This window comes from Martes martes, assembly GCF_963455335.1.
Source record: "Martes martes genome assembly, chromosome: 10".
Taxonomy (NCBI): domain Eukaryota; kingdom Metazoa; phylum Chordata; class Mammalia; order Carnivora; family Mustelidae; genus Martes; species Martes martes.
Window position 1 is genome coordinate 16,714,139 of NC_137898.1, and position 15,921 is coordinate 16,730,059.

Genomic DNA, 15,921 nt, shown 5'->3' on the forward strand with positions numbered 1-15,921 from the left:
GAAAAAGTGCTTAACATCACTCGGCAAAAGGGAAATAAAAATCAAAACCACAGTGAGATACCATTCACACTAGTGAGAATGGTTAAAATTAACAAGTCCTACTGCTGGTGGGAATTCAGGCTGGTGCAGCCACTCTGGAAAACAGTATGGAGGTTCCTCAAAAAGTTGAAATAGAACTACCCTATGACTCAGCAATTGCACTACTGGGTATTCACCCCAAAGATACAAATGTAGTGATCTGAAGGGGCACATGCAATGCTGGGTCAAAACTCCAATATTTAAAGCAGCAATGTCCACAATAGTCAAACTAGGGAAAGAGCCTAGATGTCCACCAACAGATGAAGCAATAAAGAAGATGTGATTTTATGTGTGTGTGTAAGCATGTGTGTGTGTGTGTGTGTGTGTGTGTGTGTGTGTGTCTATCTCCTGTGCATATATATAGAATATAGAATGTATATATAAATATATATATATATATCTTCTGTGTATATATATTTTTTTCTGTAAATATATATAGTCACACACACACACACACACACACACACACACACACACCATGGAATATTATGCAGCCATAAAAAATGAAATCTTGCCATTTACAACGTGGATGGAATTAGAGGGCATTATGCTAAGTGAAATAAGTCCATCAGAGTGGGACAACTATCATATGATCTCACTGATTTGAGAAAGAAGACAGAGGATCATAAGGGAAGGGAGAAGAAAATGAAACAAGATCAAACCAGAGAGGGAGACAAACCTTAAGAGACTTTTGGTCTCAGGAAACAAACTAAGGTTTGCTGGAGTGGAAGGAGGTGGGAGGGATGAGGTGTCTAGGTGATGGACATTGGGAGGGTATATGCTATGCTGTCAGACTGATGAATCATAGACCTATACTCCTGGAAAAAAAACAAATCATTATATGTTAATTAAAAAAAGAATTAAAATGCAGAGTAGTTAAGCTAACTTTTTCAAGAAAGAACAAAGAGAATAGACATTATCTCCCAGAACCGAAGTATATTATAAAGCTATGGTAATTAAAAAGCTGTAGGTAGAGTTACCTGGGTAGCTCAGTAGGTTAAGTATCTCAGTCTTGATTTTGGCTCTCGTGTCATGATCTCAGGGTTTTAAGGTTGAGCCCAGTGTTGGGCTTCATAATCAGTGCAGATGCAGCTTGAGTTTCTCTCTCCTTCTTCCTCAGCCCCTCTTGTTCTTGCTCTCTCTCTCTTTCTCTCAAAAGTAAATCTTTTAAAACAAAGTTGTGACAGATTGTTGGATTTGAAGAATATATATATATTTTCCAGGGAATTCAAATTGATGTGAACTTTAGTAACTGATGTTAAGACCTTGAATCGCTTGCTGAAAACAATATACTTCACAAGGCACAAAAAATTGTAATCCAGTTTGGAGAAGGATACAAATGTATTGAACAAAAATAAAAAATTTTGAGATATAATTAGAATGGGTTTCTATCTTATGTAGGAACATTATTTTAAGCAAAGCACAAAAAGTAAATTCAAAAAATATTTAAAAAATCTATTTTAAAACATTTTATATGACAAAATTTCACATAAACCAAACATTTTTAAAAGTGACAGATGGGAGTAAATATTTATAAACCCTGTGAATCAATCACATAAAGAAAAAATAGTCCAATTTTCTACAAAGCAAAATATTTGACAAGGCAATACACAGAAAGGAAGTCACAACTGTTTAAAGTGCATATCAAAATATTCAACCTCATTAGAATCAGGAAAATGCAGATTCAACAATGAGATACTATACTCCCACTCATTGACTTCATAAAAATAAAATTCAAAATGTTTTCATTTAAAAGTTTGATTAGTGACCAAACAAAACTACCCCAGAAAGCATAAAAAAAGAATATTCCTCAAAGACTCAATCAAATTTGGAAAATAGAAGTGATCTAAAACTTGACAATAGAATGGAAATAAAGGGTGGTATGTTCTCATTATGGAAAACTAAACAAATTTAAATGTTCAATTCCTAGGAGACATCTACCATGATACAAATCACTGAGACATACTTTATTGTGGAAAACATAATAAAGTGTACAAAAATAATCACAGCTTAATAAAATGCATGTTAAATAAAAAGATCACAGCTCCAGAATACCACGTAGTTTCTATGAGAAGCTAATAAATTAATAGAAAAAAAGTACAAAAGGAAAGATTTACTTCTCAGAAATAAAGGAGGTGATGACCAAAGGGGATTTTAGCATTACTCAATATTTTAATTTCTTTATTAAATATATTATATTTCACTATTACTTCTGTAATTAAAGTTAATTTTAAAACTCATTCTTTTATTAAATGGTTTAAGGAGAGCATAAAATATAAGAAATGAAATGAAGTAGAATAAAAAGTGAACCTTTACTGGAATTAAGTAACCTTAGCACATCTAGTCATACTTTTATAATCCTGATAGAATTTAAAGAAATTTCATGGTGATTGGTTAAATATCTAGCTGTTATTACTGAGGACTCAAGTTCATAATTTGCTCTTTTTCATGGTTCCTTGTTTTGCTGAACCAACTCTAGCTCTTATTTTCATTTTAACTGAAGGAAACAACAAATTTGCAACACAGATTGCTGAATATTAGGATATACTACACAAAAGGTTAACAACCTCCAATATATATGGATTCAGTAGAAATGCCATCATTTTTAAACTTCTGATTACCTGCAATCTTCATCTTTGCTGCAACAAGTTCATTAAGAAAATCTACACCAGAAAGGGAGACCCTCTGAGCCTTATTTTTTTCATCTGCATAATAGTAATTAATAGTACTTATCACATAGGATTCTGGTGGGAGTTGAATTAAAATTTTCATATAAAACATTTAGCTACAGATATGTGCATATAATACATTGTAGAATTAACTATGAACTCTTATAAATTTAAAATGTCTAATATTCTATAAATACTTAATAGTTTATCGGACAAAGGGAGCTCTTAGAATAAATTTTCTTCAATGAGTTTGACATGCCACTGAATATAGATTTCTACAGAAGTTATAATATTATTTTGACAACTAACCACTATTGAAAATCCCAAACTAATGACCAAGACTTGCAATAGGACATGGGATTTCTCATTTCACAGATGGAAGAACTGAAATCAAAGAAAAAAATTATTCATAAAGACCTTCAATACCTTACAAAAGATAATCTCTCTCTTATTATTTAGAATAAGTGAATGAAACACTTCAACAAAATAATTATTTTATCCTCCTATTTTACTTAGGTCATTTTCTAGTTTTCTGCAGTTTTTTTTTAACATTTTAATATATATCAGATCTATCTTTGCTAAAAAAAAATAGTCATCTGTTATACAATTTGAACACTCTACCTGCGGTCACTGAAATTTTCCCCATATAATCTATGTTCATTTCAAATATCAGGAATTATTGCTCAGTATTACAGACCTGTGGCACTGTGAGGCAAGAAATGGAGGTTATTGTACTGATCTGCCACTCCCTTATTAGGGGATTTAGGAATAAGCTCCTCAAATCCATTGGTATGTATTTCCTCTTAAGAAAAATAAGGAATTGTAGTTTTCATGGATCCTTCCACTTACAAAGAACTATTTTTTTTTTAAATCAAGTGATTTAGTAACTCATTTACAAGTTTATCAAAATTATCAATTAATTTCCCATCATTCTCTTATTTTTATTCTCTTTATAAATTATTGCTTATCTTATTCAACTATTTGATTTTTTTCCAAACTTTTATAGTTTTTTTTTTTCATTCCATTACTTCCAAAGTAGAGTACACAACATTCCACAATATCTATGAACCTCATAACCTGACAGCTAGAGAGTCCCATGTTTGAGACCAGGAATTCAAAGTAGCATTCCCTTTTTTCCATTTTTTATTACAACATACCTTTTAAAGATGTTTTGTAAAGTATTAAAATGTTAAATTGTTACATGAATTAGAAGCCCTAAAAGTCATAAAAGAAATTGTTACCAAGGAGATATATTTCATGAATTATATTTATGCAAAAAATTACTTTATTAAACAAATGAATAAGGATGGATGATTCTATAGCTGCTCAAAGAGATCACATAGGCTCAAGCATGCAAAAATAGAAAAGGTAAGAATAAAAAAATATAGAAAAGGAAAAAAAAATTTAAGAACTCACATTTTTAGTATCAGCCAAATCCAATTAATATTGAAAGGGATATCCTTGTCCTCCTGAACTCATGACAACAAATTAAAAAAAAAAAATCTTCAAAGTCAAAAGATAAATATATATCTTAGGACAAAAAAAGTAATGGAAAAATTCCCATACCTTTGTATTTGAAATTTCCCATGCCTTTGTAGGCAGTTTTCAAATTATATTTAAAATGTGGGGCGCCTGGGTGGCTCAGTGGGTTGAAGTCTCTGCCTTCTGCTCGGGTCATGATCCCAGGATCCTGGGATTAAGCCCCACATCTGGCTCTCTGCTTGACAGGGAGCCTGCCTCCCCTTCTCTGCCTGCCTCTCTGCCTACTTGTGATCTCTGTCTATCAAATAAATAAGTAAATTTTTTTTTAAAAAATTATATTTGAAGTGTAATGAATCACTGAATTCTACTCCTGAAACTAATATTACATTATATGTGAACTAACTGAAATATAAATAAAAACTTTAAATTACAAAAAATAAAAAATAATAATAAAAGAAAATAAATATGTCTTAAAAACTAACTGAATACTCAGAACCAGAATGAAAAGTATATCATAAAACTGGAAGGAAAATCTCAACTGCATCTGACCCTTTCTATTTTGCCTTTTTTTCCCCTTTGGTGCAATAATGAGCTTCAAGGTCTACTTCCCTAAATGTGCAGGGATGGGGTCTCCTGGGGAAGCTACAGGGGAACAGTCAGGAGGAGTGTATAAAGGCACTGGATGCAGGTGAGAACTGGACCTGCCAATGGCAACCCCTATGGGAATTCTTAGATAAGGCTAGTAAAAATAAACTGGTCATTTTACTTTGCTTTTGCTTTGGTTTTTCAAATGTGCTTTTGAAAATAGTTTTTTTTTTTTTTAGATTGTTTCAAATATAAAATATATGATGTTAAGTATCAAGTACAATTTCCATGGTCAGTGATACAATTTTAAAGTGGACTTATTCTTCTCTACACAAGGAATAAGCCCTAATGGACCCATTATATTTATTATAGGTCTTCAACTGCTTCCATTATCAAAGCTAATTAATTATTAATATTGAAGTTATTTGGCTTTTTATAATAATTAAGGTCAAACTTTAATGTCCCCATTCTCACAAAGCTTATCCTCTTTATATCACCTTTCTGAAACCCAATTCCATGCCCCAAATCATCCCATTACACTCGAAATACCTAATTTCACCAGATCATTTGACTTCCCTTTCATGGGTCGTTTAAAGGTTTTTTCATTTTGATTTGGGGGTTTTGTGTGTCTTTTTAAATATTGGTGTTCTTCTCTCATTTTCTCAGTAGACTATTAACTCAATGAAAATAGGATCTATTGTTCTTCAGACTGTATTTAATAATTTAAATTTTGATCATGACAAGTGTAACAACAGTAAGTGAAAAATCATTATAATGTGCTAGTAATTGTGCTAAGGACTTTAAAGGGATTTTAAAATTTAATGCACATAATGACCCCATGAGATGATATTAATATTTCCACAGAGACACAAAGAGATAATTGACAAGACTTGGCAGCTAGTAAATAGTATAGTAGAATTCAACCTTGCTAAGATGCTTTACTGACCCTACAATGATTGTGACTAGTATTTCCACACTTTACATAGAGAAAGGTCTTAAAAAGTGTGTCTGAATTTTTATTGAAATAATAAAATAATGTGCTGCATATTTCAAATTTGCATATAAATTTTGAGTTGTCGTACTTAGGATACATACTTTTATTTTCCAACTTATACAGTCCACTCATAGTAGAACTTCAATTGCACCAACAAAATAAATTACTAAGGTAATTTTTATAGTTTTGATTATTTGATGATGGCAAAGTAACAAAATTTAAAAGATTTATTTTTTCATGCTTTATTATAATACAGTTATAATTCCGTTTCATTGCTTAAATAATTTAATTTCTGTGCTTTTGATGTCAGAAATACTGCAAGAAGGACTGTGTACATATGAGTGGAAACAGGAAGATGGCTGAACGATGTACCATAGCAACAGTGTCAAAATCTAATTAGATATGCAGCTTGAGCATTTAGTAGAAGAGGCAATTTTATGTGAGATGCTTTTGCCAGATGTCCAGGATGATTCATGTTACCACCTCAGACATTGAAGCCAGAGAATCTGACTTTAAATCCCAGGTGTACCTTTCATGGGCAATGTGACTTTGGGTAAGACACTTACCTCACTGGAATTTAGATTCTTCCCCTATAACTATAATTATTTTATCATACATCAGTAATATGTAAGCAATATTATTATTATAATTAGTATTATTGCTATTATTCACTATTATTATTAGAAACTTTATGGCACAATTTACAAAGAAAACTTGGAAATATCTCCAGGACAAAGCATTTCAATCACAACATTTAGACTGAAGTCATTGATACTCAAGGACAAAATAAGACAACAGCTCACTGCACAAAACTCTGTGACACTGAAATATAAATTCTACACTCCAGGCCCTCATCTATGACACTGATGTGTTCATAAATGTAGACAGTTTGTTATAGCTGAACTGATTGTGTAAGCTACTTGATGAAGATCATACATTTAGTTGGATTCAAGGATAAGTTAATATAAAATGTTACTTTTATTTCCTCTAAGACTTGTTTCCACACATAAGGGATTGTCCTATTTTCCACATGGATAACATTTCAAAGAGGATGCAAAAGTAGCATATTTAATAGGGATAGAACTATCCTCATTTTATACATATTGAGATATGCATTCTCTGGCTCTTGGGTTAAAGCTATGATTTTTTTCAAAATTCCTTATACACTGTGGTAGACATAATTCCAAAATGTCCAAAATGTCCTGCCCTAGTCCTGGGAACTGGAAATATGAAAATATAGCACATGTTAAATGTAGAATTACATGTCTAAAGGGATTTCAACAATGTAATTAAGGTTATTGGTATGTTAACTTTGAGTTATGTGTTTGATCCTATCTAATCCCACAAGCTCTCTAGAAGAAAGGAACTTTTCCTGACTGGTAACAGAAGAGTAAGTAAGAGAGATTCAAAGTACAATTAGACTAAAATGCACCATCCCTGGGTTTGAAGACAGAGGGGCCACATGCAAAGCCCCCTGGGAGCTAAGAGCTTACCCTCCCCACCCCTTCCCCTTTCCAGCTAGGAAATTTCTGGAGAAAGAGACTCCATCTTGATGTTCCATTCTCCTTTCTAAGGAATAAACTCTTGAACTGGGCCAGAACACTAATTGTTTTTACAAGCAATTACTCAGAAAATCCAATAGAACAACTATCATTTAGACCATAAAACTATTAATAAGAACTTCATGAGAACAGAAACATTAACTACTGCACACCAGGAATAGTTTTGACAACATCAGTAGAATAATCAATAGTAATTAAAAGTGGGGTACCTGGGTGGCTCAGTGGGTTAGGTGTCAGACTCTTGATTTCAGCTTAGGTTATTATCTCAGGGTGGTGAGATCCAGCTTTGTGTTGAGTGTGGAGTCTGCTTGGGACTCTCTCCCTCCTTTCTCTGATCTGCCCCATCTCCCTGCCCTCTCTCTCAGAAAGAAAGAAGAAAAAAGAGAGAAGGAAAAGGTAATCAAAAAGCAGTTCCATCTGTCAGTACCAAATGAAGGGTTTTTTTCTCTCTCTCTCTCTCTCTCTCTCTTCTTTATCTAAATCATGTGATTTCTCCTTTTTTCTTTCTCTTAAAACAAACAAACAAACAAAAAACCTTGCTTTCCCCGCATGAGCAGGACACTTTTCCTGGTTACACCAAAATCCATGCTCCCCAAATTACAGTTCTGAGACCCCCAAATAGAGGCCTGTGTTCTTTTTCAGTTTATTATCCTTTTCCCAGTTGAATGAAGGAACTTTGAAAAAACAAGGTTTATTACTCACAAGTCACAGAGTGTACCTCACATGCCTGGGGCCACACAGTTTGATCACAGATACAGAGAGACAGGGAGAGACAGAAAGAGCTCACCAATCTGAGGTTCTGCCTTTATTAGGTTCAAGAGTGGGGTACCCAGGATTTGGGGGTTCACTACTGGTGAATTTAAAACATAAAGTACAGGAAGAAAAACACAGAGTCACACAAATGGTCAAAAGTCATTTGGAAGTCCCCCAGGGCTTTCCAAATGGGGGACTTCATTGGTAGGGCAGCCTGACCCCTCACCTAGTTGTGTAGCTGACATTGTGTTCATTGCAGATGAGATGACTTTGAAATGGATGATCCAGCCATCAAAGGTTAATATTGGTACTTTACATTATAATAAAAAAGCCACAAATCCTGGGGTTCAGTCAATTAAGTGTCTGCCTTTGGTTCCTGTGATCCTAGAGTCCTGGAATCCAGTCCCCCATCAGGCTCCCTGCTCAGAAGGAAGTGTGCTTCTACCTCACAGGGTAGAAGTGGCCCTATTTGTGAGCTCTCTCTCTTATAAATAAGTAAAATCTTAAAAAAAAAAAAAAAGAAGTCATTTGTCAGGCACTTACATTATGCCTAAATAAGGTTGAATTTTCAGGTGCTGGGGATTAGGGCTCCAAAATATTATTTTCTTGAGGGACACAAATTAACTTTTAACATAAAATTTCAAGTCCTAGGTAAGTGTTTTATGTCAAAAGATTCTATATTCAGATATACGATTTTTTAACTGTAAAGGTTTTTTTAAAAATTATTACATGCAACAGTAGGCAAAATTATTTAAAGTACATTTTTACTAAGAGAAATTCCACGTTATTGTTTTACACTACTCACCGATGTTGCCTTAGTTCCTCCAAAGTTTGAATCAAAATTTATCCTCAGGATAGCCCTTTTAAAAAGAACATCTTTTTTCTTTAATTAATATATTACGTGTAAATTTATGGTATACAACATGTTGATTTGACATATTAATATGTTGTAGTATGATTGTGATTAAAAAAATAAGAACTTGCAAGATGCATTGAAAACAATGTAGTATCAGCAATGGAAGTTATAACATTCTGCAATGAATGTGAGGTGTTTAACACTATTACTAAAAATGTTTCTAAGAATGATAAGAAGCATAAAAATAAAAAATTATATATATATATATATATATATATATATATATATATATATATACTCTATGCTCAATCCTCATGTCATGTTGTCATGTCATGTTTTGATTCTTTCATTTGAGCTTATTTTCTCCGAATGTTTTATGTGAATAAGGACATATTGATGACTTCCTGATGGGATACTTTTCTACCTAGAAACTTTTGGATTTAATTATTTCAAGCAATTTGCTTTAGAGCCCTCTGAATATGAACTAACTTTAAATCACATTCACTCCTAAACTAGGAAACACAAGAATAATACAGACTATGAGATTATGACAATACCTAAGATTTAAAAAAATGGACTAGCAATTCTTTCATACTTTTGGCAGCTCTCTCTTATACTACTTTTCCACAGATCTAACAAATAGTTCTACGACTAAAGCAAACAGCATAGGTATTCAATGAGGCATTTGCAGAAAAATGTGGGTCGCAGAAAAAGTTGATCAAGGTAGACCTCAACTCTAAACTTCTGTTTACCACACTGAAAACACCCCTACCATTAAGGACTCCCACAGGTCAAACTTGCACGTTGTGGAAAACTGTAATCCTACAGTTCTTTCATGAATGACATGTTCTCCTAGAGCAAGGCTGGACTTTCCTGCTTGGCCTTCCTTGTGACTTGCACCTGGTTAGATATTTGGAAGCAGTGAAAGGTGTGGGAGGAATCTCAGGAAGAGACCAGATATTGTCTGACAACTTATTCAAATGAGATAACACAAGGTATCTAGGCAAGAGAAGACTGTTGTTGCCCTCTTTCAAGGGAGAGGGAGTTACTTATGACAACCACAAGGTTGCAAGTTCATCTGCGAGTTCATGGTTCTCTCTCTTACCCACAAAAATATGTCTACTTTAGATATCAGAGTCCTACACTTTCCCTATCTGAAATTAGGTCAGTCTCTATTGGCAACAGACATGGTTACAGCAACCACAGGAATTCCATTTCAGAAGCATACCCAGGAGACATTTTGAATAGAGTGTCTCTGGGGAGGTACCTAAATGAGATCCAACATACTTGCCTTTTTCATACTTGCCTTGTCTTGAAATAGAAGAGGACTTCAACTAAAACTCTGCCAACTAAGATCTACTGAAATGTGACCCTTGCAAGAGGAAAATCAGCAACTATGATCAATGATAAACTGCTTGAGATGGATAAATTCGGAAGCCAAAAAAAAGTGTTGTGTATATGTCCCTAGTGTTTATTGTGGAATCATGGCATTCCATTCCCACACAGAGAAATAGATGATTTTTTCTTTCCAAGCTAAGAAGTTCTTTTTTCTTTTTTTTTAATTAAATTTTTTATTTATTTTCAGCGTAACAGTATTCATTGTTTTTTCACCACACCCAGTGCTCCATGCAATCTGTGCCCTCCTCAATACCCACCACCTGATTCCCCCAACCTCCCATCCCCCGCCCCTTCAAAACGCTCAGGTTGTTTTTCAGAGTGCATAGTCTCTCATGGTTCACCTCCCCTTCAAATTTCTCTCAACTCCCTTCTCCTCTCCATCTACACTTGTCCTCTATATTATTTGTTATGCTCCACAAATAAGTGAAACCATATGATACTTGACTCTCTCTGCTTGACTTATTTCACTCAGCATAATCTCTTCCAGTCCTGTCCATGTTGCTACAAAAGTTGGGTGTTCGTCCTTTCTGAAGGAGTCATAATACTCCATAGTGTATATGGACTACATCTTCCTTATCCATTCATCCGTTGAAGGGCATCTTGGTTCTTTCCACAGTTTGGCGACCGTGGCCATTGCTGCTATAAACATTGGGGTACAGATGGCCCTCCTTTTCACTACATCTGTATCTTTGGGGTAAATACCCAGTAGTGCAATTGCAGGGTCATAGGGAAGCTCTATTTTTAATTACCTGAGGAATCTCCACACTGTTCTCCAAAGTGGCTGCACCAGTTTGCATTCCCACCAACAGTGGAAGAGGGTTCCCCTTTCTCCACATCCTCTCCAACACACGTTGTTTCCTGTCTTGCTAATTTTGGCCATTCTAACTGGTGTAAGGTAGTATCTCAATGTGGTTTTGATTTGAATCTCCCTGATGGCCAGTGATGATGAACATTTTTTCATGTGTCTGGTAGCCATTTGTATGTCTTCATTGGAGAAGTGTCTGTTCATGTCTTCTGCCCATTTTTTAATATGATTGTCTGTTTTGTGTGTGTTGAGTTTGAGGAGTTCTTTATAGATCCTGGACATCAACCTTTTGTCTGTACTGTCATTTGCAAATATCTGCTCCCATTCCATGGGTTGCCTCTTTGTTTTGTTGACTGTTTCTTTTGCTGTGCAGAAGCTTTTGATCTTGATGAAGTCCCAAAAGTTCATTTTCACTTTTGTTTCCTTCGCCTTTGGAGACATATCTTGAAAGAAGTTGCTGTGGCTGATATCAAAGAGGTTACTCCCTATGTTCTCCTCGAGGATTCTGATGGATTCCTGTCTCACATTGAGGTCTTTTAATCTATTTTGAGTTTATCTTTGTGTATGGTGTAAGAGAATGGTCTAGTTTCATTCTTCTACATATAGCTGTCCAGTTTTCCCAGCACCATTTATTGAAGAGACTGTCTTTTTTCCACTGGATATTTTTTCCTGTTTTGTCAAAGATTATTTGACCATAGAGTTGAGGGTCCATATCTGGGCTCTCTACTCTGTTCCACTGGTCCATGTGCTGTTTTATGCCAGTACCATGCTGTCTTGGTGATCACAGCTTTGTAGTAAAGCTTGAAATCAGGTAACGTGATGCCGCCAGTTTTATTTTTGTTTTTCAACATTTCCTTAGCAATTCGGGGTCTCTTCTGATTCCATACAAATTTTAGGATTATTTGCTCCAGCTCTTTGAAAAATACCAGTGGAATTTTGATCGGAATGGCATTAAAAGTATAGATTGCTCTGGGCAGCATAGACATTTTAACAATGTTTATTCTTCCGATCCAAGAGCATGGAATGGTCTTCCTTCTTTTTGTGTCTTCTTCAATTTCTTTTAGGAGTGTTCTGTAGTTCCTCGAGTACAGATCCTTAACCTCTTTGGTAAGGTTTACTCTGAGGTATCTTATGGTTCTTGGTGCTATAGTAAATGGAATCGATTCTCTAATTTGCCTTTCTGTATTTTCATTGTTAGTGTATAAGAAAGCCACTGATTTCTGGACATTGACTTTGTATCCTGCCACATTACTGAATTGCTGTATGAGTTCTAGTAGTTTGGGGGTGGAGTCTTTCAGGTTTTCCATATAAAGAATCATGTCATCTGTGAAGAGAGAAAGTTTGACTTCTTCCTCGCCAATTTGGATACTTTTATTTCTCTTTGTTGTCTGATTGCTGTTGCTAGGACTTCTAATACTATGTTGAACAAGAGTGGTGAGAGTGGGCATCCTTGTCGTGTTCCTGATCTCAACAGGAAGGCTGCAAGCTTTTTCCCATTGAGGATGATATTTGCTGTGGGTTTTTCATAGATAGATTTGATGAAGTTCAGGAATGTTCCCTCTATCCCTATACTTTGAAGCGTTTTAATCAGGAACGGATGCTCGATTTTGTCAAAAGCTTTTTCTGCATCAATTGAGAGGCTCATGTGGTTCTTCTCTCTTCTTTTATTGATTTGTTCTATCACATTGATTGATTTGTGAATGTTGAACCATCCTTGTAACCCAGGGATGAATCCCACCTGGTCATGGTGGATAATCTTTTTAATGTGCTGTTGGATCCTGTTTGCTAGGATCTTGTTGAGAATCTTAGCATCCATATTCATCAGTGATATTGGTCTGAAATTTTCCTTTTTGGTAGGGTCTTTGCCTGGTTTGGGGATCAGGGTAATGCTGGCTTCATAAAAAGAGTCTGGAAGTTTTCCTTCTGCTTCAATTTTTTGAAACAGCTTCAGGACAATAGGTGTTATTTCTTCTTTGAAAGTTTGATAGAATTCCCCAGGGAATCCGTCGGGTCCTGGGCTCTTGTTTTTTGGGAGGTTTTTGATCACTGCTTCAATCTCGTTACTAGATATCGGTCTATTTAGGTTGTCAATTTCTTCCTGGTTCAATTTTGGGAGTTTATAGTTTTCCAGGAATGCATCCATTTCATCTAGGTTGCTTAGCTTATTGGCATATAACTGTTGATAATAACTTCTGATGATTTTTTCTACTTCCTTGGTGTTAGTTGTGATCTTTCCCTTTTCATTCATAATTTTATTAATTTGGGCTTTCTCTCTTTTCTTTTGGATTAGTGTGGCCAATGGTTTATCGATCTTATTGATTCTTTCAAAAAACCAGCTTCTAGTTTCATTGATACTTTCTACTGTATCTCTGGTTTCTACCTCATTGATCTTTGCTCTAATCTTGATTATTTCCCTTCTTACGTGTGGAGTTGGTTTGATTTGTTGTTGATTCTCTAGTTCTTTAAGGTGTAGAGACAGCTGGTGTATTCTGGATTTTTCAATTTTTTTGAGGGAGGCTTGGATGGCTATGTATTTCCCCCTTAGGACCGCCTTTGCTCTATCTCATAGGTTTTGGAGTGAAGTGTCTTCATTCTCATTGGTTTCCATAAATTGTTCAAGTTCTTCTTTGATCTCCTGGTTGATCCAAGCATTCTTAAGCAAGGTGGTCTTTAGCTTCCAGGTGTTTGAGTTCCTTCTGAATTTTTCCTTGTGATTGAGCTCCAGTTTCAAAGCATTGTGATCTGAGAATATGCAGGGAATAATCTCAGTCTTTTGGTATCGGTTGAGCCCTGATTTGTGACCCAGTATGTGGTCTATTCTGGAGAAGGTTCCACGTGCACTTGAGAAGAATGAGTATTCTGTTGTTTTAGGGTGGAATGTTCTGTATATATCTAAGGTCCATCTGGTCCAATGCGTCATTCAATGCTCTTATTTCTTTATTGATTTTCTGCTTCGATGATCTGTCTATTTCTGAGAGAGTCGTGTTAAGATCTCCTACTATTAATGCATTCATATCAATATGACTCTTTATCTTGATTAATAATTTTCTTATGTAATTGGCTGCTCCCATATTGGGGGTGTAGATATTTACAATTGTTAGATCATCTTGGTGGATAGTCCCTTTAAGAATTATGTAGTGTCCTTCTGTATCTCTGACTACCGTCTTTAGTTTAAAATCTCATTTATCTGATATGAGAATCCCTACCCCGGCCTTCTTTTGAGGCCCATTGGCATGAAAGATGTTTCTCCATCCCTTCACTTTCAGTCTGGGTGTATCTTTAGGTTCAAAATGGGTCTCTTGTAGACAACATATGGATGGGTCCTGTCTTTTGATCCAATCTGCAACCCTGTGTCATTTTATGGGCACATTTAGGCCATTCACATTGAGAGTGATTATTGAGAGATACGTTTTTATTGACATTGTGTTATCTTTGAAGTCTTTCTTTCTGTCGATTGTCTCTATAGTTCTGTTCGATGCTATTCTTAGGATTTTTCCTCTTTTATAGAACCCCCCTTAATATTTCCTGCAGTGTTGGTTTGGTGGTTGCATAGTCTTTTAAGCCTTGCCGGTCTTGGAAAATCTTTATCTCTCCATCCATTTTGAATGTCAGTCTTGCTGGATAAAGTATTATTGGCTGCATGTTCTTCTCATTTAGTACCCTGAATATATCTTGCCAGCCCTTTCTGGCTTGCCAGATCTCTGTGGACAGGTCTGATGTTATTCTGATGGGCTTTCCTCTGTATGTAAGGAGCTTCTTTGTCCTAGCAGCTTTCAAGAGATTGTATCTACAGTTATGATCTCTCAATTTTACTATCAGGTGCCTGGATGTTTTTTTTTTTTTTTTTTTGGAATTTATAATCTTGGGGGGAGGCCGTTCTGCCTCTAGTACATGAACACTTGTTCCATTCACGAGATTGGGAAATTTTTCATGAAGAACTTGTTCCACTATATCTTCTAGACTTCTTTCTTTCTCCTCCCCTTCAGGGATTCCAATAATTCTGATGTTGGAATGTTTCATGGCATCATTTATTTCCCTGATTCTGTTTTCGTGGCTTCTAAGCTGTTTGTTCCAGGCTTCCTCCTGATCCTTTCTCTCTGTCTGTTTGCCCTCCAGATCACTAATTCTATCTTCTGTCTCAGTTACCCTAGCTTTTAGAGAATTTAGATTATATTGGAACTCACTGAGAGCATTATGAACCTCATCCCTGGTGGCCTTCAGCTCTGCCCTAACATTATGAACATCATCCCTGGTGGCTTTCAATTCTGCCTTGATCAATTCCATTTGGTCATCTATGGCTTTCTCCAACCTAGCTATTGCCTGGATAATTGTTAGCCTGAATTCTCTTTCTGACATATTGTCTGTGTTGATAGCCATTAGCTCTGTTGCAGAAGGCCCATCCTCTGTATTTTTCTTCTGTTGGGGATTCCTCCTCCTAGTCATTTTGGTGAGAGATGACTGGACAGATGTAGCTGGATGTATCGACCGTGGTGCAGTCAAGGTGCACCTTGGAACGCTTCTGAGCACTCAGGATTCCCCACCCAAACGAGAGAAAAAAGAAAAGAAAAAGAAAAAAGAGAGAGACAGGAAAAAAAGGGAAGATAAAAGAGAAGGTTCAGCCCAAATGGGCCCCAGGGTAAAATTTATGACGTATACAAACAAAAACAGACAAACAAAAAGACTGATAAAAGTATATGACGAGAGAAAAAAAAATATATATATAAGCAAAAAAAAAAGTA